This window comes from Polypterus senegalus, chromosome 14, assembly GCF_016835505.1.
Source record: "Polypterus senegalus isolate Bchr_013 chromosome 14, ASM1683550v1, whole genome shotgun sequence".
NCBI classification, from domain to species: Eukaryota; Metazoa; Chordata; class Cladistia; order Polypteriformes; family Polypteridae; genus Polypterus; species Polypterus senegalus.
Window position 1 is genome coordinate 121,689,186 of NC_053167.1, and position 26,986 is coordinate 121,716,171.

A 26,986-nucleotide genomic window follows, 5' to 3' on the forward strand; every position below is an offset into this window, starting at 1 on the left:
TGGCTCCGGCAGGACACTATGCCAAGCCTCTGACTCCTGCTGCCAGGTTCGTGTCCCTTTGTTCCACGGCTCACCCCAGGACATCTTATTGAACCTTCTAATTTCCCTTTAGCTCACTCCAACCAAGCAGTTCAGCTCTTCAGCTCCCAGATTGTTCAGCAGGAGAGACCTCCTTCAGCCCCTAAGTGTGGGCTGCACGCTCATCAAGGGACTTCCACCCGACTGTCTGACTTCGGACTCTCATTCACCTGCTTCCTCCGCAGCCTGCCTTTCTCTCTCCATTCCTCTTTTTAACCTCTGTTCTTTTTTCTTTCATGTTTTCATTTCTTACTTGTTCCACTTTTTCCCATGCTGGCTCCCCTTTATATGTCTCCAGGGGTGTAGAGCCTCAATTGCACTCCGCAGATGACTAATGAAGCAATTGAAAGAAACTGAACCCTAATGTGTAAGTGCATCTAGCCCCAATCATCTCACCAACCTCACACAGCCCCTGCCTTTTTCTGAGCCACAGAAACCTGCTATACCACATGGGCCACTAAAATCCAACACTCACCTGTTACAATAATTCTCATTTACATTTACATTTCCTGTATTTTATGAAAGGCATGCATTTGAAAAATTCAAAGATACATATCCAGGATTTCTAGGATTTGTGTTTCATAATAACCTTGTAGTCATAAAGGACTGCCTGGGCAGAGTTGGATCATCCAGGCAAACATCATCAAAGTGAGTTTAGATGAGAGACCTGTCCACGTATTCAGGATGAAGAGGTGCCACACCAGAAAGGGGACTAGGCAAGTGGACGTTTGGGTCAGAGGCATCCAACACCAGATAATAGCAGTGGAACAGGAAGGCATTGAACCATAGTCTGCAAAAAAGTTGGGACTAAAACCACTACCATGGACCCACCACCCATTTCTAATATGTCTGCGTTTATTGATTCATCGTGGATTCAAACAGTATTGAGACCCCTTCACTTTTACACATTTTGTTATGCTGCAGTTTTGTACTAAAATGTTACAAATTAATTTTGTTATCATCAGTCCACTCTTATCACTTTTGAGTTACTCTAGAAGTTAGAAGTAAAAAAAGAATTTTTAGGAATTTGTACTAACTTATCATGAGGGAAGTTTCTGCACTTTTATATTTTCATTGGAAGTGGTGAAGGCGGGAGGAGTAGTAATTGGGCATTAAAAAGTTGGTACAATGCTCTGAAAATTGCATTACAAACGAAGGTGACTATGTAGAAAAGTGATGTAATTTGTTTTTGACGTTCTCAATAAATAGAGTTAAAAAAAGTGTATGATACTTGAAATCTTGTTCAGGTGCATCCCATTATTTAGAAAATTGTTGAGATATTTCTACACCTTGTGTGTCCACTGGTGCCCAATTCCATTGACTGCACATAATTAGGAAAGGAACATGTCTGTTTATTGAAGGTCTCACAGCTGACAATGTGTATCAGAGCAAAAACCAAGCCATTACATTGAAGGAATTGCCTGCAGAGCTGCACAAATTTGAGGAAGGGTACAAAAACAATTCCTGCACCATTGAACATTCCCAAGATCACAGTGGTTACCTTCGTAATTCTTAAATGAGAGAAGTTTGGAACAACCACAACTATTCCTAGTGCTTTTTAAAAATGATCAATTGTGGGTGAAGGGCCATAGTAAGAGAGGTGACCAAGTACCCGATGGTCACTGGCTTAGCTCCAGAGGACACTCCACTGAGTTTATGAGCTTTATGACAGAGTGGCCAGAGAGAAACCTGTCTACAGTAAGAGACACATGGAAGCCTGCGTGGAGTTTGCAAAAAGGCATCTAAAGGACTCAAAGACTGTGAAAAATAAGTAAATTCTCTAGTCTGATGAAACCAAAGTTAACATAATATCTGGAGGAAACCAGGCATTGCTCATTCCCTGCACAATACAATTCCAGTAGTGAAGCATGGTGGTGGCAACATTATGCTGTGGTGTTGTATTTCAGTAACAAGGACTAGAAGGCTATTCAGGGTGTAAGCTAAATGGAGCAAAATTTCAGAGATACCTTTAATGAAAACTTGCTCCAGAGTGTTATGGACCTCAGACTGTGCCCAAGGTTCACTTTCCATTAAGACAATGACCCTAAGCACAAAGCAAAGACAACACAGGAGTGGTTTAGGGGCAGCTCTGTGAATGCCCTTGAGTAGGCAAACCAGAGTTCAGGCTTGAACTCAACTAAGGAGTCCTGAAAACAGCTTTCCACCAACAGTCTACATCCAACCTGATAGAGCTTAGGAAGATCTGCAGAGAAAACTGGCTAAAAATCCAGATGTGCAGAACTTGTCGCATCAGACCTAAGAAGACTTCAAGCTGTAATCACTGCCAAAGGGTCTTCAACTGAGTACTGAGTAAAGGGTCTCAGTACTTGTGTAAATGGGATATTTAAGGTTTTATTATTAATAAATTTCAAAAAATTCCTATAATCCTGTTTTGGTTTTGTCATTCTGGAATATTTATTGTTGAGGAGAAGGGGAGGAGGGAAAAAAATTAACGTAAATGATTTTAGCACAAGGCTGTTGTATATAAAACTATCTGAAATACCCAGTGTTGCACAGGAGGAAAATAAAGTATTTTTTTTATTGTTTGAAAAAATTATAATTAAAAAAACCCACAACTTTAAAAATAAAAATAAATTAATAAACAATGAAGACTCACTAATTTGCTTGTGTTGCGGTCTTGTATATATGTTATCATCCAATTGACGCTTGGAACCGGCCAACTCTATTTAAAGAATGCTGCCAGTCACCTCCAGTTCGCCCTCTGGTGTTCGTTTTGAGTGACAACTGAATGATAACATGCATACAAGACCGTAAGATCACCACCCCACCCTACCCAGAAGGGGGTGGGTTAGGGTTGATTTCACCCTACAGTATTTTTAGTTGACCAATGAGAAACATGTGTACCAAATTTCATGAAAATCTCTCCAACCGTTCAGAAATGATGCTGGAACATACATACATACACACATACATTGACATTTATATATAAAGATGTGCATAAAGTGAAAGAGCCTGAAGACTTTCTGAATCCAATGTAGTAGTGCCAATGTTGCCCAACAGCCATAATTGTTACAAATTAATGTAAGTTAATGTAAAGTAATTAACGTACAAAGTAAGTACAAATTAATGTAAGTTAATGTAAAGTAAGTACATAAATTAATATGCCTGACCAATTTAGAAATCACTTTGCCCCCACCATGGTGGTGCAGTGATAGCATTACTACACTGTAGTAAGGAGATCATGGTTAACATCCTGGGTTGTCCCTGCGTGGAGTGTGCATGTGTGGTAGAAATCATTCCATCCATTATCCAATCCACTATATCCCACCTACAGGATCACAGGGGTCTGCTGGAGCCAATCCCACCCAACACAGAGTGCAAAGGCAGGAAACAAACCCCGGGCAGGGCACCAGCCCACCGCAGGTGGTAGAAATTAAATTACTAATTAAAGAAAAAACTTATCCTCTACTAGGACAAGTTTGATAAAACCTCTTTGAGTCAGAAACCAGGCAGGAGGAAACTTGTCCATTAAATCCTTTATTTACTCTTGCAGCAAATGCTGAAGCGGGAGAATTCATCACTGCAGGCTGTTACAAAATGGTCAGAATAGTCAAAAAAAGAAGGGCTGAGGTCTGTTTTATAAACAACTGAATTTAAATACCAGTATTGATTAATACATATATTTACTCTGATTGGTTTGTTGGTTTATGGGAAAGAGGGGTCCTTTCATCGAATTGGCTGGCCCAGCACTGTTTTTAGCCGTGGAATGGCCAAATGGGGGAGGAAGCTTGATAGATGAGGTCTCCAGGACTCTAAAAATATCCAAATCTTATTATATAATATCATCTACTGTTAAATTCTGCTCCGTACTTCTAAAATTTTTATTTTTATGCTGTATTGAGGATTTGTTCTGTCCTGTGTATTGTATTGTATTGACCCCCTTCTTTTGACACTCACTGCACGCCCAACCTGCCTAGAAAGGGGTCTCTCTTTGAACTGCCTTTCCCAGGGTTTCTTCCATTTTCCCTACAAGGTTTTTTTGGGAGTTTTTCCTTGTTTTCTTAGAGAGTCAAGGCTGGGGAGCTGTCAAGAGGCAGGGCCTGTTAAAGACCATTGTGGCACTTCCTGTGTGATTTTGTGCTATACAAAAATAAACTGTATTGTATTGTATTGTTTACACCAAAATGATTTATTGGAATAAAAGTCTGTTCTACCACACTTTTCTTTTTTAAATAGCTATAATGTTCAGCTATTACCCTTGGAATCCCTGTGCTTGTTACAACTGTCCAGTCTTCTTGTTTACAGGACAACTGCTGATTGCTTAATCATCTGCTAGTACATTTGGTACAGTATATTACATCAACATTCTCCTGGTACATCCTTGTCTTAGTTGTTAACTTGACCTTTATCTGGTTTCCTGAGAAGGTTTCTGACATTTATTAACCCTTTTATACTTCTAAGATGGATGCTATATTTTAATGTGTAAAAAGCATACTAAACATTTAATGTCATTACCTCCAAGTTATTCTCTCACACATGCTCTCCTCATGTCTACGTGAGTGTTCTGGTTTCATTCCGCTGTACAAATACATTCAGGTTAGGTACAATACAACACAATGCAATTTATTTTTGTATAGCCCAAAATCACACAAGAAGTGCTGCAATGGGCTTTAACAGGTCCTGCCTCTTGACAGCCCCCCAGCCTTGACTCTCTAAGAAGACAAGGAAAAACTGTGAAAACAAACCCTTATAGGGAAAAAATGGAAGAAACCTTGGGAAAGGCAGTTCAAAGAGAGACCCCTTTCCAGGTAGGTTGGGTGTGCAGTGGGTGTCAAAAAAAAGGGGGTAAATACAATACACAGAACAGAAGTAATCCTAAATATAATGCAATAGTGCAATAGAATTCAACAGTAGATGATATCACATAATATGATTTGGATTTGTTCAGAGTCCTGACGACCTCGGCCATCAAGCTGCCTTCGCTTATTGGCCATTCCACATCAGAGACAGTGCTTGGTCAGCCAATATGATGAAAGGACCCCTTTACCCGATGATTCCTGCGATCCTTCATCAGAGAGGACTTTACATTGGGCTGGCAAAACAACTTGGCAGGTGGGCAGTGGCAGCAAGTTCCACATTTGAGTACCAAGAAGAGTAGAATAGGTGAGGGTTAGTAGCAGATTATAACTATCATGTTACTTATGTTTTAGTGCTAATGACTAACAACTGAGATGCAGTCTGTACAGTTAATCAGCAGCTCTAGTCAGGATATGCTAAACTGAAGTAGTGAGTCTTCAGCCGGTGATTTAAAAGCTGAGACCGAAGAATCATCTCTTATAGTAGCAGGCAAAGATAAAATTAGTCCTAAGGTGTGGTTGGGGTGTGTGTGAGTTTGTTTGTTCACAAGCGATGGACTGGCACCCTGTCCAGAGTTTGTTCCTGCCTTGCACCCTGTACTAGCTGGAACAGGCTCTAGAACCCCCTGCGACCCTGGCCTGGATTAAGCGGGTTTGAAAATGACATGATGTAATTTTGCCCCTGTACCGATCATTTTGTAAATCATTTGACTCATACTTGGGACTGCTGGTGATCTATGGACCCCAGTTTGAGAACCACTGGCTTTGGTCATCAGAACTTTGATTAAATCTCATAAAAACTGAATATGGCTCCCCAAAAGGTTCATTTTCTCCAGTAATGCTACTGACTGGAGTTTTTGTAGCACTCACCTCCATTGTCAACTGGCCACATCTCAAATATAGTTTGAGAAGTTAGACTGTCATAATTTATGTTATTCAAATTGAAATTGTTTCATTTTACTGTGTGCCACACCTCATGTGTACATTCATTTATATGCTTCATAATTGAACAAGTACACTGAATTTGTAGTCCTTGAAGAACATTAAACACAAAATACATTGAATTAAATGGAAATTAAATCAAACCCGGGGGGAAAAAAGCTACTCTCTGCGGCATCTTGCTTCTCACCAATGAAATTTGCACTGCCCAGTATATTAATGTGACATTCTCAAGAAAGAAATGGAATCCTTCACGATCTCCAGATTCTGTTTTCATACTTTGAAATATTTACTAGGTTTATTTGGATTATCGGATTACACAAGATACATTACATTGTAATAGTAACCTGCTGCCTACAGTAATGCTAATAAGGTTCAAATGAGGCCATCTGCTTTTTGTTCAGAGAAGCGAGTTATTTAACACCAGCACATAACCCCTGTGTTGCAGATCGCAGAGACAGAAAAGAGTCAAATTGCCTGAGCGGGATTTCAATTTTTCATTTTAACTTACTATGATCTTTTCAGTTCTCATAAAAATAGCCTCTTAAATATGATATTGGCTGTGGCAGTAAATCCTAACACACACATTCTTTGCCGCTGTGCTAAACCTGCTGTCTCTTCATTTTTTTGTCTCCCTAACATTGCTCTGTTGTAGGTGTTTTAACATAACTTGACATATACCATTATCAGCAAGTTAGTTTAGGGCTACATCACTAACAAATCACTTGTCAGTGTAAATTACCATAATTAGTGGCTGATATCTCAAACTTCATAAAGGTGTTTGTTGCATTGTTTTTCATTTTTTTCCATGTTTTCATAGAATGAATGCTAACACATCCATTCAGCCATCCAGTCGTGGGCAGTACAAGCAGAAAGAAAACGAACAGTTCAGGATGGGGAATCAGTCTACCAGAGGACACAATAATATACACCCACATTCACGGCTCATTCAGTATCATCATTCGGCCTGACCGGCACTTCTTTGGTGACGTGGCAATAAAAATCGGAGCGAGAAGCAGAGAACACTCCACAAAGGCAGTCAGCAGGCTGGAAATCAGAAGAAGGACTGGAGCCGTGAGGTGCCCCCTAAAATATGATTTGATAAAGGAGGTTTTCCTATTGTAATGGTCGCCTATTATAATTGTCCAAAAAAAAAAGAGTTTTCATGCCAAGTGTCTGTGAACTTTTTATACTGGGAATATCAGTTATGCTGTGGTGGGCTGGTGCCCTGCCCGGGGTTTGTTTCCTGCCTTGCACCCTGTGTTGACTGGGATTGGCTCCAGCAGACCCCCGTGACCCTGTTGTTAGGATATAGCGGGTTGGATAATGGATGGATGGATATCAGTTATGTTCAGGTCTGGCACAAGGAGAGAATTGCAAAATGATCACCTCAAGTGACACTTTGGTCAGGGTGGGATTTTAATTTTTTGCATAACAATATTAAAATAAAAAAAGAAATGAGAGTTAAGTATGGACTGTAACAGTTACAAATAAATTTGTTATGAAGTAGTTTTTGTTCATTTTTTGTGGGCTTTCCTTTATCAATTTTAGGGATTTGTCTTCCTAGCTCAAGAATTCAAAACTTTTATTAACCTATTTTATTCAGACTTTAGCTTTGATACTTTTTTTTTTTTTAAACAATTTGCTATTATTTTTAAAGACTAAAGAGAAACGTCCATGTCAACAACTGACACTGGCATTTATTTCCCTGACTTTTCAAATATCCTATTGTTTATATATTGGTTGTTATTTTGTAAAAGTTTGCTTATTTCTGGAATGGTGTTAATGTGTCAGTCACATTTTTTAATATCAAATAAGTGTCTCTTAAGTTTTCAACACTAAACACCTAGTTAGAAAGTACAGATGTCTTTTTAGCTTGCAGGGCAGTTTGAAACTGCACTGGTATTTTCAGAAGTGTGCAGGATCAGTAAACATTCAGTTTTCCAATTGTAAAATTCAATATTTTGAGTCAAACAGAAGCCATGCTGAATGTATACCTCTGTACTGTTTTTAATGACTGTTTTTGTGTGTTTTATGGATTTGTCATTTTTTTACAAAAATAATCTTATTTACCTGTATTTATTATTTTTCCCATTGTTTTTAAGGATATACCATGCCATGAGAGGATTATATTGTGGACCCATATCACAATATGTATTGCATGAGAATTAAGTGTATCAACCCATGCCTAGTAAGGATATACTGTATATACATTAGAGAGGGATGACTTAGTTCAGGTATTATTTAATGTGCTGGCCTTGATTACATTGCAGGAATTCTCCAAGTATGGATTTTGAGAAGAGATTCCACTGAAGGGGTGCTATACAGGGTGCGCACAAAGTCTGTATACCCCTATCTTTAGGAGCAGTTACAGGAATAACCATGACAATTTGGTTCCTGTGGACATCAGCCCAAGTCTTTCTGGTATTTCGAGGTGTGTTTCCGACATCCTGTCTGGTGCTGCCACCTGCTGCCGCTCAAGAAATCACAACAACGTGGCGGTAGTTCCAAGATGAAGCGAAGGGTGACACAAGTGTTTTCACGATCGAGGAGCGTTTGGTGGCCACTGTGTGGGTTCATGAGCAGCCTGTTACTGGGAAATCGATCAAAAATGTCATGGATGACTTTGTTGTGCGTTTTGGGAAGGCATCACCGACAAAGAGGACATTGTTGCAGTGGGAGAAGAAGTGCTGCCAGATGAAGGTCGTCGAGCACCTGGAGCACTTCAGAGTGCCCTATAAAAGGAGCCAGCCACCACTACTCTGGAGCCAGAGTCGGGAGGAAGGGAGACGAAGCTTGCCAGGAGCAGTGGAGATGGATTAAGAGGAAAAGAAAGAAGAAGAAAAGAAAGTGCTGCATGCTGTGTGCTTGTGCCTTGGAGCTGTACGGTATTTGTGGGAAACAGGGGAAGGCCTTTCCCACAAGGAAGAAATAAAAAAATAAATAAAACGTGTGTGCTGAAGTTGTGTATTGCGTCTGTCTATGTCTATATACAGTATATATATATATATATATATATATATATATATATATATATATTTATAGTAAAATTTTATCATTCTTTTGAGACCCTCCCCAACAGTGCTCAATGGCGAAACACAACTGACGTGTCTGTTAAGGTTTGCTGTGTCACCAAGGCAACTACACGTTCACAGCCTCCCGTTTAATGTGACTGTCTCCCGATGGGTGATGCAGGGAAAAGTATAACCTGGACACTCACCTGGCCCCATCCCTGCTCGTTTGCTGTCTCTCTGAGTCTAATGAACTGGTACTGTAGCTTTTGTTTGAATAAATACCTTGACTGTTCCTATTTTGATTGGGATAAAGTTGGTTTTCTTGAAGCCCATGAACTTAAGAATCTTCTGTCTGGTGCAGGATAGTGACTCATGCATCACTATATATATAGTCACACATGTGTGTGGGAGGACCCCTCCTCTCAGGCTCAATCAAGGTATGTGATAACCCACAGGGCGAGTGGGGGTGCTATCGCTGACATTCTCTTCTACTTCTCTCCCCACAGCACAGAGAAACTACCCAATGAGGGCACCTAGCTCAACCCCATCCTGTCTGTGACGATATAACAAGCCTGTCTGCCCAGAAGATGACACCTTTTGCAAACAGAGTGACCCGCTGTATGGAGGCACTATTTACAGTTAGGCAAGCTTTAATCAAATGGGACGGCCCCGTTGATGTCCCAACTTTTCATTTGCTCTGAGACCTGTCATTCCTGTTACCGGCATATATATATATATATTCTTCTAGATAGTATTCAGATGTTTTCACTTTTAACATTTTACTATGTTGTAGCCTTTTGCTAAAATCATTTAAATTCACTTTTTTTCCGTTGTGGCCCACCAGGCTGGCACCAAAACAGAAAAGTGTGGGACACAAGTTCAAGGCAAACCAGGTTTATTTTTCTTTTTCCCTTGTGGTAAATGCCTTCTCCGTTCCCCACAAGTATAACACAGTCCAAAGCACAGCACAATGCACAAACAATTAATCCCTTCCTTTACTCCTCAGGTCAAGCTTCGTTGCTCCTCCTCCTGACCCTGACTTCCCGAATAGTGGCTGCTGGTTCCCTTTATAACACACCCAGAAGTCCTCCAGGTGCTTGATTACTCATTCCGGCAGCGCTTCCGGGTGTGGCGGAAGAACCGCCCAAAAGGGATCAGCAGCTCCTGCTGCAGCACCCCCTGGCGGTCCCTGCGGATCCCAACAGGGCTGCATCACACTTCAACTCCCATGAAGCCTTGCGGGAGTTTGAGGCACCTCTGCAACCCGGGGGGTTGCCAGCTAGCATCCTGAGGGAGGTAATGCTCTGGCCATGCTTGCTCCCCCTGTCCTCCTAGCATGGAGGCAAGAGCAGCGGCCGCATGCTACACCGTCATCAAACAACATTCAATACCCCACAATAACAAGGTGAAAAAACAGGATTTTAGGAATTTTGGCACGTTTATTAAAATTAAAAAACTGAAATATAAATTGACACAAGTGTTCAGACCCTTTGAAATGACTCTTAAAATCTGGCTCTGGTGTATCCCATTCTATTGATCACCCCTTGTTTGGAGTTCGCCTCTGGTAAAGTGAATTGATTAGACATGAATAGGAAAGGCACACACCTGTGTGTATAAGATCCACAATTCACACTGCATGTCAGGATAAAAAGCAAGCCACGACATTCAAAGAGCTCTCAGTAGATCTCTGTGAAAATATTTTGGTGAGGCATAAATCAGGGCAAAGGATTAAACCATTTCTAAAGCTTTCACTGTTCCCAGGAGCACAGTGTCTTAAATAACCGTGAAAAGGAAGAAGTTTGGAAACACAAGGACTCTTCTTAGAGTTGACAATCTGGCATAGCGTATTTGACAATATTTCTGCAATAAATGTGTGTGTTTTGCATGTTGTGAGCATATGAAGCATAACTTTTCGTGTGGATTATGCAACACATGAATTTTGAGATTTTTTTGATATTGTTGCTCTTGTCCAGCAGAGGTAACCATTGGGCTTCATTCCATCAGAAACTTTATGTTCATTTGCCATGAAAGCATAAGATTAAAAAATAATTTTGGCCATCACCACAATGAAAATGGGCTAAGTAACATAGAAAAACATATAATTTTTGGGGAGAGTAGGCCTTTCATTTATTCTTCTTCTTATTTAACATTTTCTTTGCTTATCATAAGTCAAATGAAGTTTACAGTGGATGACTGGTAAATATTTATCTAACATGCTAAGAGATACACTGAGCAGATGTGGCAGAATCTGTGATAAAATAGTGTAGATACTCCAGTTTGAGATAAACACAACATTTGAGTGAGTGCAGCGCAAAGAATGAAACTGTACACCTGACCCTCAAGTACAACACAACAGAACCCTGTTTCTTGTCCACATTTAGGTCATTTTGCTGCATGCTATTTTGCACTAAGTTTTTTAAGCCTTTGGCCTTCTTTTAGTTCTTGTGGGCACAGAGGTCTGGCATGATGACCTCCTTTTATACTGTATGTGTTTCTTTTTCCAGCTCTGCTAATATACATTGAGACTGAAGAACCCAGTACTAAAGCCGTCTAATATCTCTGACTCTGGGAGGAATTTGATATGTACTGTATATATGGTATGTTACAATCCAGTGTATATATCGAGCCAGAGGCAGCTTGTGTGAAAAACCAGAACTTGAGGCTAAAACAGTGGAGATAAATCCCAAAGCAAAGCCCAAGGAAACCATATAAGAGGCAGACACTCCCAGGCAGAAATAGACACTAAAGCAGAGCAAGAGAAACCTGAAGCACAGTGTGAGGCTAAGACAGGAGAAACAAAGCCAGGGACAGAACCAGAGGCTAACTGAGATGAGACCTAATCGGAGACAGACTGCAAGGCAATACCGAAAAGGCAGGCTTAAAGTTGATTGGTGCAGATATTGTACAAACTTCTTCTATTAGTGATGTCTATTTTCGAAATCTTGAAATCATTAGCCAAGAAGCATGGAAGCCATGCATACAAAGAAAGTAGACACTGTGTGATCATTTGCTTTGCACTGGGCAAGAGGGTATGTCCATAAGTATCTGAAAAACCAAAAGGAAAATGGCCTTGAATCATCAGATGCCTCAGGTTGAGCTTTTGTCTCGTAACACTCAACTATGGTCTCCAAAAGTATGTAGGACACTGTTTTGTCTTGGTAGAGTAATATATTGCTCTACTTTCCCCTTTTGTATTATTAATATGTAGCCTTTGTCAGAATGTTTCAATTCTCAGACTTACCACTGTTTATAAGTTATTTTACCATATAATCTTTCCCCACCTTCCCTTCTCATATATAACCTCAGGCAATTAGGTGTAGTAAAATACAAGCAAGAGTTAAGTTACACTTTAAATAATGTATTATTGGTCATTTTTATGAATAATAACAATATGCAAAGTACATTTGAATATTGGCAACCTTACAACCTGATACATGGTGATGTGTAGTTTCAGGCGGCACACACTTGTGAGTTACTTAAATATTTAAGTCCTAATTTGTGGTCAGCTTTCTTCAGAACAGGCCGCATGCCTGTCTCAATATGGCTGCTGAGCTTTGCTCTCCATTGTGTTGTCATTTTCAGTTTATGGTGTGAGATGCTCCTTCATCATTTGGTAAGAGAGCAAACAAATTTATAGATTTTCTGTCCAACTCCTACAGCCAATAGGGCGTCATACTACTGAAAGGCTTCTGATACAAGCCAATTCCAAACAGCCATACTTCAGACCAATGGAGCACAGAATACCTTCACACCTGCTCCCAAAACCATTTGTTGAGCTGAAGTTTGCCAGCTAGGCAGCCTGGCTTTCCTGTGGGGGTTGATTGAGAGAGTCCTGCAGAGAATCAGTTGCCAAACTTGTTTGAGGCACTTCCTCCAATCGTGTCGTAAAATTCACTATCCTGACTTTGTCCTAGGGGGTAAACATGAATGCTTCACACTAATGAAATACTAATATTACATTGCTTTGCCTAAGTTACAAATAAAGACATACAAAATATTTAACTTGTATGCAAAATTTCACACCACAACAAATACCCACATATGTGGACCCCCATCAGTCTTCAGTATAGTAATAGCCTTAAGGTACATTAAATTCTCTCAAAGGAATTTAAATGCAGTCTATTGTCATTATCCGTGGAGGTTATGCTCCTGAAAAAACAGGAAAACCTTGCCAATGAAGCATTTGGTCAATCTTATGTGATGCTCATGCACAACAGACTTCTGGGAATTTTTTTGTGCCACATGGGTGTGAATACAACCCACTAATGTTTGTCCCCAACCCATCTAGAGGCCCACAGCAAGGACCTTCTGTGCAAATAGTGGAGATTAGACTAAAGGCATTATGAAGCGAGTAACACATTTATAATAGCAGGTCAGTGAAACAGAATCTGCTGATACTGATGATTTACTGTATAATATACAGACTATTATATATTGTTCAATTATTTATAATAAATAAATAAATTGAAGGTCTGAATTGTTGCTGATGATTGGCGTGACAAATAAAACAAAAACAAAACAAATCCAAGCAGCTCCCCACAGGTACTCACATGCATGTGACTGGCTTTGGCTTGTCCTCTGTAGATGTTTAAGTCCTTAGTAGATACTGTAAGTCAGTTCACTTCGTTAGCATTTTGTTTTACAGGATGATCCACACACGCACTCTGTTTTAATTAAATATGGAACACGTCACTACCAGCCACACAACTCGGATGTCACCATTTGCGTTCTGTCCATTTCTTACCTTTTTTTCCTTTCTCGATTCCCATGCTTCTTTCTAGGCTGCACCTTTGGTACACTTTGTGTTGTTGGCTTACAGAATAGTAGGCTTCTTGCCACTCTTCTCTCTCTAGTTTTATTAAAGCCTTACATTTCTCCTAGGCGCTTGACCCTTCTCAAACCTTCACACATTTGTTTTTTCACTTACTTCACAATCACAGCAAGCAATTGGCATTATTAGGCTGGAATATGCAACTTTGGCTGATACTAACAAGTTAGGGTGAATTTTCCACCAGTTATTCCATCTGGGCTTTGAACAAAGCCTTGCTCGCTATTATTAAACTTTATTTAAATCCCTCAGTTGTTTCGCCAGTTTGAACCCATTCAATGTGTGTCCAGAACAGCTGGAATTCTTCAAGGCAAAGGATTCCACAATGTGCTGGAAACATTTCTTAGTCCATTCTGACACAACAGCATCACAAACTTTCTGCTTCCTTTTTGCTCACACATTGTTCCTTATCCCAAATGTGCTTCATCATGGTAAATATGCAGGCCATTGAAATAATCAAAAGTCACTATCGTGTTTGTGGAACCAGGTTGAGACGGTGTGTGCTTTGTAATAGGATACATTATCCTGCTGAACGTATCCATTTGAAAATGGGGAGAGTGGTCATAAAGGGATATGTATGTTTAGCAGCAAAGCTTACATATACTGTGGCATCCAGATTACTCTTAAATAGCATTAGGCAAAAAGAGATTCCTTATACCATTATATCCACTAACGTCTTGTACCATTGACACAAGACAGCATAGGCTATGGATTCATGCAATTTACAATACTATTTTCAGGTTTCTTTGTGGTGGTGGCCAGCGCCACCTCCACCTACTCAAAGCTTCATGATGCTCCAACAACGATGGATGGATTTAAAGGCAGAAGTCTACGTGACCATCATCATCACCAAGCCCTTCCGTGAGAACCCTAAATCCAAAGAGGACTGTTTCATTTATGTTAGGTAGAATGCCCAGAGGGGACTGGGCGGTCTCATGGTCTGGAATCCCTACAGATTTTATTTTTTCTCCAGCCGTCTGGAGTTTTTGTTTTTTCTGTCCCCCCTGGCCATTGAACCTAACTCTTATTCGATGTTAATTAATGCTAACTTATTTTCTTTTCTTACTGTGTCTTTTATTTTTCTATTCTTTATTATGTAAAGCACTTTGAGCTACTGTTTGTATGAAAATGTGCTATATAAATAAATGTTGTTGTTGTTGTTACAATAAATATCGACCCAACTACTTTTATGTCATAGCAAAAGATTGGATTTCAAGATTGTAGTTGATGTAGAGGTAGTGCACTGTTACAAGTACTTGGGGGTTCACATCAATGGCAGGCTGAAATGGCCCCAGAACACACAGGAACTATATAAGAAAGGGCAGAGCAGGCTGTCTTAGGAGACTACATTTCTTTAATGTGGATTCCTTCTACAGCTCTGTGATGGCCTGGGCTGGTAATGTCACTTCAAGAGAACGCTTCAGGTCTTTTTTGATCAGTGTCAGAAAAGCCAAATTAAATGCACTGTGATTCAGGGTTGTGACATTTTCCAAGTGGGTGAATATTTTTATAGGCACTGTACATACAGTAGGTACATTCTTACTGTAATCTCTCATAGTCCAATAATTGTTAAATGCATAGAGAGTTTGGAACTAGAAGGATTCTTCTTAGAGTGGACCATCTGGCAAAACTGAATAACCAGGCAAGAATGGCCTTGGTCAGGGAGGTGATTCATTTTAATGGACACTGGATACTTGGGACAAAGCAGGAAACAACCCTGGACAGGCCTTCAATTTTGCCACTAAGCACACACATTGAGGCCAATTTATATTTGTTAATTGAATCATTTGTTTTTTAAATGATTCTTATTAGTATTATTTGGCAAATTTGCTCATATTTAATCCAAGTTGGCTTACAAGATGAGAATACAGTACAATTTGTAGGTGTGTTATTTATAATTAGAGCGCAGGCAGGCCAAGTGAGAGTGAATGGCTGAAAGTGAACCTTTTGTTGAAAAGTCCAGGAACTTAGCCACAACACCAAACTGCCTACCTTTGTAAATACAGATGATGATTATATTATTGTGTCATTTATCAGTGACAGTGCAGATTGTCTACAAATCAAGATGCACTGCTGATTGGCTCAGCAGTTTGTCAGGCTAATGGCCAGAAGGACATGCAAAAGTACAGCTGTCTCTACTTCCCACTTGGCTGTTTTCCTCAAGGTAAGCACTATCCTCCAGTTCATGTTGTCCTCCAGTAGCACATTATGTTATTAAATCATTTTGTATTCTCGCAAAAGCATTGCTGTGACTGAATAAATAACTTTAATTGCATGAAAGCACAAATCAGAAATTGTGACAGCATACTGATACTTTGGGCAAACTCTTTATGAAAAACACATCAAATTCTGTTTTAGTGGCAGACCCTTTTTCGGAAACTCTCCAAAGCAGGTGACATTGCTACAAATGTCTAATAAATGGCAGATATAAAACTTTTGAAGTGTAAGACAGGCGCACATCAGGTCAAGTGGCTCTCATTTATTTTTATCTGGACCAAATAATCCTGGATGGCAAAAAGTGAATTGTAAATAAAAATTTTGAGAACTGGGTTTGAGTTGTGGAATACTTTAGACATTTAATAAATCCTGTCACCATGTCCAGAAGGTGTTTTGAGGGGTAGAATCATTGCAGACATGCAATTGGTCCTGCAGGCAAATTCTGGAGGAGGAGCAGCTGTACACAATAATTAATAAAACTAAATGAAGTAAAATGGAACTGACATTGATTAAAGAGCTTACTGCATGGACAGTATTTCATAATTTGACCCTGATTTATTTCAGATAACTAAAATCATTATTAATTACTTAATTTTAATGGGTAGCTGTGCAGCTCATCATCTCAGGTTTCAATCCCAGGCTGGTTTCTTTTTTTTTGTTTTTGTAAAATTAAATTGTTCTCCACATGCCTGCATCAGATTTTCTCCATTTACTCTTTCCCCCATTATTACATGTATAAGATGTGATCTTAGATGGAAACCCCAAAACCTAAGATAGGCTTTTAACAGGACAGATCCTGACTGTTTTTAACCTTCGATTTTTTGAATATTCATTGTTGATTTTGTTGGGATTATTTATTATGGATTATTAAATTATATGTAAAGACTACACTGCAGTTTATCAATTGAACATTGTGTGAATAATAAATGTATTTTGCATGAATTTGTCCTCATTGCTCAGTCCATCTTGGTTTGATGGCTACCAGTGTCCCAGGTTCAAGGTAACGCCAGCTGCAGGCATCACACTGGCTCAGAAGCCGTCTAATGGGAGAACTCCTGTAGTAAGCCATGCAGACACTGCTTCTAAACACTTTGAGTGGAGCGCTTCCAGGTGATGTCAGCTGAACTGTCTCTCTCACTCAGCCCACACCTTACTGCATGGCTCCACCGCTCCCACACTTCACTTCTTCAAATTGCAAATCCTGCTGACTACACCAATTGTTTTGCTGTGGACTCACACCATGAGCCATCTCACTTTGCAGGTGTGCACTGTGGTAACTGTCAGTAGTCACCAGGGAACCCACAATGTCTGGATTACAATGGCTCTTAAAAGCAGATTCTGATCAGCCTGAGCTAAAGGAGACTCCTGGCCTTGGCAGAGCAGATACTGCTTTTGAACACAGCGAGTGGAGTGTTTCCTGGATATGTTAGATGAGTTCTCTCTCTTGACACCCACCTTTTCTCCACAGCATTGCCACTACACTACACTCATCCACAGCGCAAACCCTGGTGGTCAGTCATGAACCTGTAATGTCTGTCTCAGAAGCGGTCCTCTTGTAGCATGAGTTAAAAGGAGAACTCCATTACTTAGCTGTGCAGAGACTGTTTCTCAACTCTGTGAGCGGAGTGCTTTCTGGAGTCAGTTGAGCTCCCTCTCTGTAAGCCCCCATGTTTTACACACAATGACACCACTACACAGACTGAAATGAATCCTTCCATCTTTAAATGGATGTATAGTTTTCTGACAAATCAGAAACAAAAATTGAATATGAGCTCCAACCTCACAGACTGTCTCCATGTTACACAGCTTTGAGGGGCATCTGTGCTGTTTCCCCCTCTACATTATTCTTTGTAAACCAATGACTGTAGGTCCACTGATCCTTTAGTGAGAATCATTAAGTTTACTGATGACACCAACATTTTTGGTCTAATTAGTAATAGTAAGGAAACAGCTTATAGAAAAGAGGAGTCTTGTTGTGTGTCTTGCTGTGCTTCCATACCACCAAGACAGTAGAGACAGCCATTGACTTTCGCAAACAGCAGTTACAACCTCTCCCGCAAGAAATTAAGGATTCTGCACTCAATATGATTGAATCCTTTAAATACAGTATTTGGGCACAACTTTCACTAACATTCTCGGCTGGGACATTAACACTACTTCTATCACTAAAAAGGCCCAGTAGCGATTGTACTTCTTATGCCAGCTAAAGAGTTTAAATATTTCCTAGTCAATCCTAGTTCAATTTTATAAAGCCGTAGTTGAAAGTTTCATCACATTCTCTATCGTTGTCTGGTTTGGTTCTGCAACGGCTCTCTCCAGATCTAAATTACAGTATTTTGTGAGGTCTGCTGAGAAAATAATTTGTCTTGCTCTTCCATCTGTTGCAGACTTGTATGCATCTCATGTCGCTAGCCATGTCATAAGGACCACCATGGACTAATCTCACCAACTCATCATTTGTTCCAAAAAATCCCCTCTGGTAAACGCTTTAGGTCAATTAAAACTAAAATTAACAGGCACCTCAATAGTTTCTTTTCCAGAGCCATAGACCTCTCAAACCAGTAACTTAGCCTGACTTCTGTGTATATTCATGTGTTCTGTCATATACTGTATGACGGTGTGTGAGTGTGTGTGTACAGTGTAAGTTACATGTATGTGCATGTGCATAGACAATACACACTCACACTTTCACTTGCACATCATCATTTGCACATCTCCTTAATAATTGTACTATTTTTTAACTTTGTATGAAGTTTTTATTTTTAGTTTATGCCATTTATGTTATTTGTATGTGTTGTTGTGTTCTGTTATAAGCAGCTCCAAATCCACCAAGTTAAATTCCTGTACATTAAGTACTGGCAAATAAAAGTAACTCTAATTCTGTTTCTGATCAGTGGTTGCCAAAGGATATGTCACTATATGTAAATGTTTACTACACACTATACACAATGTTTTAGAATTTATCCATCACTTACTGTAAGATGAGGTTCTACTCGGTTTCTTCCACTGACGTAGCAACCAGGCCAAATGAATTCAATTTATTTTTGTTCCACTCACTTCGGACAGAGTGGTGGCTCTGAGGCTAGGAATCTCTACCAGCAATCAGAAGGTTGCTGGTTCGAATCCCATAAAACAGCAGAAGTGACTACACTCTGTTGGGCCCCTGAGTGAGGCTCTTAACCTGCGATTGCTTTCGGGTTGGTGGCAGGACTGGCACTCCAGCTACTGTAAAAAAAACCTCACATTGCTCAGTGTGGTGCTGAAGTGTCACCAGCTGCACTTGGATATCAGTCCGGGTGGTTTGCTGTGTGGTGGGTGCAGCAACACGCCTCTCTCCCTCTCCCAAACAACCTCTCTCACTGTTCCCTCTTCTCAATGATTACTGGGTCAGAACATTAATAAAGTTAAAATGCACTTTGCAGATTTTACTTAATGCATATTGTGCACTCATATTATCTCAAAAATGCAGATTTTTTCAATTATTCCAAAATGTATTAAAGAATGCAAAGATTTTAAGCTAAATATTGGCATGCTAAACTACTAAAAACTACAGGAGACACAGTAGGTGATAAGTTGGTCTCAACCTATGAAGAATGTCTCTAAGAATGTAAATATGTGTGTGCCACGATACAGCGTGATCGGAGCCAGGTACAGTATGTAGATATGAAGATTGAATTGCAGCAGCCACTTTTGAAGACATCTTAGAGTGGCACAGCAAACAATGTGTTTAAGATGACATGCCCACCTGCATTTCTCAACAGCTGTACCTCCATATGTTGCATCTAAATTACTGTTTGAAAAGTCAGCCATGCTTGGGAGATACATACAGTATCAGACAGAATGATCTGCGTAAAGTGACAGGCACTCTTTTCTTGTCTTAGTACTAAATAAATCATCGCTATAAGGTATGTATCCTCAGAATATTCATATTCTCTTTAAGGAAGAGATATGGTTATAATGATAATAACAAAAATACTGGTAATAATTATGATAGCTTTAATGGCACAGCAATTCAATCTGGTCCAGGAAACTGAATAATGATAATCAATATACACAGTGCCTATAAAAATGATTCACCTCTTTGCTAAATAACTTTTCATGTTGTATTGTTATACAACACTGAATCACAGTGGATTTAATTTGGCTTTTTTGACAAAAAAACAGAAAAGGACTCTTTAATGTCAAAGTGTAAACAGATCTCTAATTACTAATATAAACACTCCAAATAATCAATCACATAAGTATTCATCCCCTTAATTTGACACACCATAATCCTCACAGGTTCAACTTCGCTTTAGAAGTCACTGAATTAGTTAAATGGAGACCACCTGCCTGAGGTTTCTGTTGGCTGTAGTATAAATATTCCTCTATCCAGAAGATCCAGCTTGTGCTCAGTCACTATGGTGGCCTAACCTACACAATGAAGACAAAAGAAAACTCCAAGCAACTCCATGAACAGGTCATTGAAAAGCACGAATCATGTGATGGAGTCAAGAAAATATTGGAGTCACTAAATATCCAGTTAAACCAGTCATGAAGAAATGGAAAGAGAATGGCAGACCTGTAAATCTGCCTAGAACAGGCCATCCACAAACCTGAGTGATCAACAAGAAGAAGAAGAGTGATGAAGGTCACCAAGAGACCACCAAGACAACAGACAAGATTTACAAGCTACAGTGAGGAAGAGTGGAGAGACCATGTAGATAACAACTTCTATCTGGGTTCTTCACCAGTCTTGGCTTTATAGGACAGTGACAAAGAGAAAAAAAAACATAATATCTCAACTAGAGTTCACTAGAAGGAACATGAAAGACTCTGACGTCAGCTGGAAGACGGTTCTGTGGTCTGATGAGACTAAAATTGAGATTTTAAGATGCCACATTATCAGAAACACGCCATCCCCACTGTGAAGCATGGTGGTGCGTACCATCAGGCTATGAGAATGCTTCTCTGCAGCAGGACCTGGAAGGTGTTTGAGGGTAGAGGATAAAAAAGTGAAAACAGCAAAACATGGAGAAATTCTAAGGGAAAATCTGATGCAGTCTGCAAGAAACCTACACATTGGGAGAAGATTTGTTTTCCTGCAAGACAAAAACCCAAAGTATAAAGCCAAAGCTACACAGAAGTGGCTTCAAAACAATAATCTGAATGTCCTGGAATGACTGAGTCAAAATCCAGATCTTAATCCAATTGAGAATTTGTGGCTAGACTTGACAAAGGCTGTTCACTCATGATCACCATAACACCTCACAGTTTAAGAAAGAAAGGCTGGGGGTAAGTGCAGCGTGAAGATACAGAGAGACCTGTACACACAGACTGAAGGTAGCCAAAAACTATAATGCTGCCATCTTTATCCAGGTGAGAATAAGCCTTGTGGAGCACATTGATAATTGTATCATCCACTCCAACCTCTGTCTGATTCGCAATCTGCAGTGGACTGAGGTGTTGTACCACACAAGGACTTATATAGTCCAGGACCAGCCACTCAAAGGTCTTCATGATGTGAGATGTAAGTGCCACCAGTATGTAGTCTGTGAAGAGACGCCTGCCTCTTCCAAGGGGGTGAATATTTTTTACAGGCACAGTATACTGAATTTACTTTCTTACTTTACTTAATTATACTTTACGGTATACTTAGCTTATACTGCATACTGATTTTCCTTCTTTACACCTGTCTGCGCCTTATCCTCAATTATGGGTACTAATTATCCAAAATGGAACGTTACTCCTTTTTCATAGAAACTCTTTTTTTATACCTTTTGAAAAATGACTTTAACGAGAATTAAAGGTTTGTGGCTACCGGAAGGGCCTAAAAGAATTACCATTAAAGTGTCAAAAGGAGTCCATTTTTTTCCATAAATGGAGGTAGGCTCAATCAAAATGCATGCAGATGAAGGCCCCAACACATCATCTTCAAAGTCCAAAGGTCAGATAATAAGCTGTACACCAGCCAAGAAGAAAAAAAGAAACGCTAGAAAAAAGTATATACTGAATATATATATATATATATATATTTATGAAAGGTCATCACTGATAGATCCTGAAAAGAAGAAATCTTTCACCATAAAATTGCTACTTGGTTCACCCTTGCACTTGATGATCTGTGACAGAAGATTCAGTGATCTGTAAACACGTCTTATTTGCTTTTGTTCCTCATTGGAGTCTGGAATAAATTTAATATACTGCATCGACTATTCAGCCATAAATTACTTACCACAGATGAAGAGACTGGCATATTGGATATGTTTCCTTGATTCAATCAGGAGGTATCCTAACAAAACACGCCATTGCAGGCAGAATGCAGAAGTTGAGCTTTTGTGTTTGCTCAGGTCTAAATGCTCCGCAGTATTCTGTAACTGTCACACTCTCCACAGATTCTTTTTCATTCCAACTTTGCTGAGCTTGTTAAGGAGAATATGCTTTATTTTTCCATCAGACTTAGGTTTCATGTGTTTAATTTAAAAGTTTGCTTATCTAACTTATTCCAATGATTTACGGTTTAACTTGACCTATTGGAACCAGTGACACTTTTCAGTATGTCAACGTTACTGTCATGTTTGCAACCATCCATGCCAATTGTCTTTTCAGGCCTCGATCAACACAAGTTACAACACACTGCTTGTTTATGCTGTTTCTTATATTTTGTTACAACACTTACTTAAAGTACATACTGTTTGTTTTCTTTATATTGCAGAATACATTTACTGAGAAAATTCTTAAGACCACTATACTAATATAGGGTAGGGTCACCTTTTGCTCCCAGAATAGCCTCAATACTTCATGGCATGGATTCTACAAAATGTTGGAAACTTTCCTTTGAAATTCTGGTCCTTTTTGACATGATCGCATCACACAATTTCTGCAGATTTGTCAGCTGCATTTTCATATTGCGGATCCTCTGTTCTATCCATCCATCCATTATCCAACCTGCTATATCCTAACTACAGGGTCACGGGGGTCCACTGGAGCCAATCCCAGCCAACACAGGGCGCAAGGCAGGAAACAAACCCCGGGTAGGGCACCAACCCACCGCAGGGCGTGCACACACACACCAAGCACATACTGTACTAGGGTAAATTTAGAATCGCCAATCCACCTAACCTACATGTCTTTGGACTGTGGGAGAAAACCGGAGTACCCGGAGGAAACCCACGCAGACATGGGGAGAACATTCAAACTCCACGCAGGGAGGACCTGGGAAGCGAACCCAGGCCTCCTAACGTTGAGATAGCAGTGCTACCACTGCACCACTGTGCTGCCCTCCCCGTTCTACCACATCCCAAAGGTGTTCTATTTTATTCAGATCCAGTGCATGGGAAGGCCACTTAAGACCACCAAACTCATCATCATGTCCATGAAGCCATTTGCTTTGTGACATGGTGCATTGTCATGCTGGAAGGAGCTATTAGAAGATGGGTAAATTGTGGCCTTGAAGGGATGTACAAAGTCAGCAACAAAACTCAAATAGGCTGTGGCATTTAAGCAATGACTGATTGGTAATACTGAGCCCAAAGTGTGTCAAGAAAACATTCATCACACCATTACACCACCAGCACCAGCCTGGGGCTGTTGACACAAGGCATTGTGGCTGCATGGATTCATGGTGTTGGTACCAAAGTCTGACCCTACCATCTATGTGACTCAGCAGAAACTGAGATTCATCACAACAGGCTGCGTTTTTTTTCCAGTCTTCAGCTGTTCAGATTTAGTGAGCCTGTGCCCACTTCAGATTCAGCTTTCTGTTCTTGGCTGACACAAGTGAAGCCCAACATGGACTTCAGCTGTTGAAGGCCATTCACTTTGAGGTTTGATGGGCTGTGCATTCTGAGATACCATTTTGCTCACTACATCTGAGTGACCGTAGCCTTTTTGTCAGCTCAAACAAGTCTGGCTATTCTTCTCTGACTTTTCTCATCCACAAGGTGTTTCCATCCACAGAACTGACACTCACTGAATGTTTTTGTTTTTTGCTCCATTCTGAGTAAACTCCAGAGTTTGTGGAAACCCCAGAAGATCAGAAATTACAGAAATACTCAAACTAGCCCATTTGTCACCACCAGTCATGCCAGGGTAGAAATCACTGAGCAATCTCATTTTCATCCCTGTTCTGATGTTTGATCTGAACATTAACTGAAGCTCTTGACCTGTATTTTTCCAATTTTATGCATTGCATTGTGTGAGTGCCATAGCGGGTGGACAGGCATCCTGAGAAGAAGTAAGGGCTGCCTTGATAAACGAAAATTGCTGGGTGATCATTCCAGCCTGTTTTGGTTGTCAGGACATATCCCGGCCTGGATGTCATAGTGGAAGGACAGAGGATGTCTGCTTCCTGTTGTCATATATTTCCCAGATACACAGGGTGGTAGCATTCCCTTGGTGGAGCTCCTATTTGGACACCTGGAGGGAATGGTAGGATTTGTAGCCCAGATGGTCAGCCCTGTTGTGGTACTTCACTGCTGCCAAGGGGAGTTGCAGGTGACCCTACTTTGGGGGGCTTCCAACTTGGCCCAGAAGTGCTTACAATGTGCAGTGTTGTGGCACTGGAAGTACAGGGATAAAAAAGCCACCTTACCTTCATCAGGGAGTCAGAGTTGGGAGGAAGAGGCTGATACTCACTGTGGATACGGAAGGAGACAGAAAAGCATTTGATTTGTTATATTATACTAGGGGGGAAAGCCCTCCTGGCGCCTTTGGTGCCCAACCCCCAGTTGCAGCCAGTCTGCCGCTTGCATTGTGAAGAGGAGGGGCTGAACACACCCCATGGAGATGCGATCGCTCCTCCGAAACCCCCTCTTAAACGGTGATACAATGGGAAACAAATACAGTTTTTTTTACCTCCTCTTTGCTCAATTAGCTGCTGGTTTGCTGCTGCTGCTGTCGTGCTGCATGATCTGCTCCTCGGGCGTTGCTTTGAACATTTAAAAGCCTATACAGCAGCTGTCCTACTCTTTGTCTTTTATTTCTGGCCCCGGACATGGTTAAATCTCTTGGCACTCTTGGTTAAGTCTTGTCTTGTGGGACATGAGTTCTTGATATTTTTTAGTTTATAATTTAAAAACAGAATAAGAATCTGAAAATCTAACAACATCACATTAAAATTCTGTAAATTCTGAAAGAAATGATACCAAACACATATATGTAGGTTTTAAAATAAGCCCAATTTAAAGCATGACAAAAAATGTCACATGAAATTGTTGCACTTTAGGCATAGGATTTTATATATAGAGAGAAGATTGTATGGACTGGCCTAAAAGCCTGTCTAGGTATTGTTATAAAATAAAATACCTCTGTTTTAACTTGTATGATGGGTGACCATGGCCATTACTCGGCTGGAACGCCAGCTGGATGGAAGGACCAGTGGAGAGAGGCACTACCTTCCCTGAGACGCTAGACAACAATCCTCCTGGGTGGCTGTGGCGCCAGCAGGACATGCTGGGAGTTGGAATTTGGCACAGTCCTGGTGGGTTCCATTGGGGACGCCAGGGGGAGCTGCAGAGTCCAACATTGGGCTTTTACCACACCTGGGAGTGATTAACAAGCTACCTGGAACACTCCAAGTACCAGCTTAAAAGGAGCCGCCTCACTCCATTCAGAGAGACAGAGCCGGGAGGAAGAGGGACAAAGCTTGCAAGGAGGGGCCGTGAAGATGGAAGGACACAGAAAGAGAAAGGAGATGGAGTACTATGTGTATGGGACTGTGTCTTAATGGGCTGTGTACTGAGCACTGCAGATGGGAAACAAGTCGGAAGCATTTCCCACTGTAATAATAAAGGCTTGTGTTGTATTGCACTTCACTCGTGTCAGGGTTGGGGCAGCTGGAGCGCCTCTGGTTTCCACACTTGAAACTGTGTCTGTAGCAGTTGTGTCTGGTGTTTTGAGGCTTACTGGTGCCTCCTAGAGTCCACAGCTGCTGCCACATGATTGTCTTATTAGATAATTACATGGAAAAGCAGGTGTATGGGAATTCCTAATAATTTTCCCAGTGTGTATATTTAACATGGCTCTGTGTGTGTGTGTTCTTACCGAGTTCTCTCTGTTGCAGGCACTTTCTATTTGTCTCTGTTTCTCTCTGTGCTTGATTTTGACTCACTTCCTTCCCTCTTATGTATGAGCTGGCTTTGTGCTTAGAAGTCTACTTCTTGTTAGCCCTTCTCAGGGTCATGCTTTGTGCCTGTGCAGATTACATATACCTTTATTGCTAAGCTGTCTGTCTGTTTAGTATTTAAAAATTGCTTGTTACAGTCTGTGCTTATTATGTCTTGCATAGATTTTTGCAATTACACTAGCACTCTGTGGCTGAGGCCATAACCATAGTTAAGCAAGTGCATGAAGGAAATGCTCAGCATTCCGTCTTGCTGCAGCATGACATTTGCATTTTGCTTAAATATCTATTATCAGTTAAATTAAAAAAAAAAAATTCAATATCCCTGTGCTTAATTAGTAGCTGAGTATCATTAACTGAAAGCAAGTGCTAAGAAGATTGTAATATTCAATAGCAATTTCATACAAAGTGAATCACTTAAAATCAATCCACCTCACCTTAGGTTTATTAAAATAGCACAAAGATATTGTGCATGCAGAAGGAGTGCACACTGGGTAGAACAGTCAATTTACTGTCTTGACTTTAGCTCATATTTTTATTGTGTTTCCTTCTTGAACTGCTGTTTCTGCTTACTAACCATGATGTCATTCTGATGGACACCTCTACTTGGGTGTTGTGACGGTCAAGGTTAGCTCCACACTACTTGTTTCACTCGGGAGCCTCTTGATCATTGATAGTCACGACTGAGGGTGTGTTGGGCAAATGAGGACACTCACATAGCAAGGGGTAGGTGCATAAGTGAAACTGGGCCAAAAGAACAGCGTCCAACAGGCAGTGCTCCGAACATTCAATAAATAAATAAATAAAACTTAAAAAGTGAACTGTGGAGGTTAAAATCCAAAATAAATAAATCCATAAAATAGAGGTTAAAACACAGCAGGAATCTCCTATAAAAATTTCAGTACCCAGTGCTTCCCTTTAAAACTAACATCTCCCCGGCTTAGTGGCCCTTTAGTGGCTCTGAGGCTAGGGTTCTGATCGGTTTGAATCC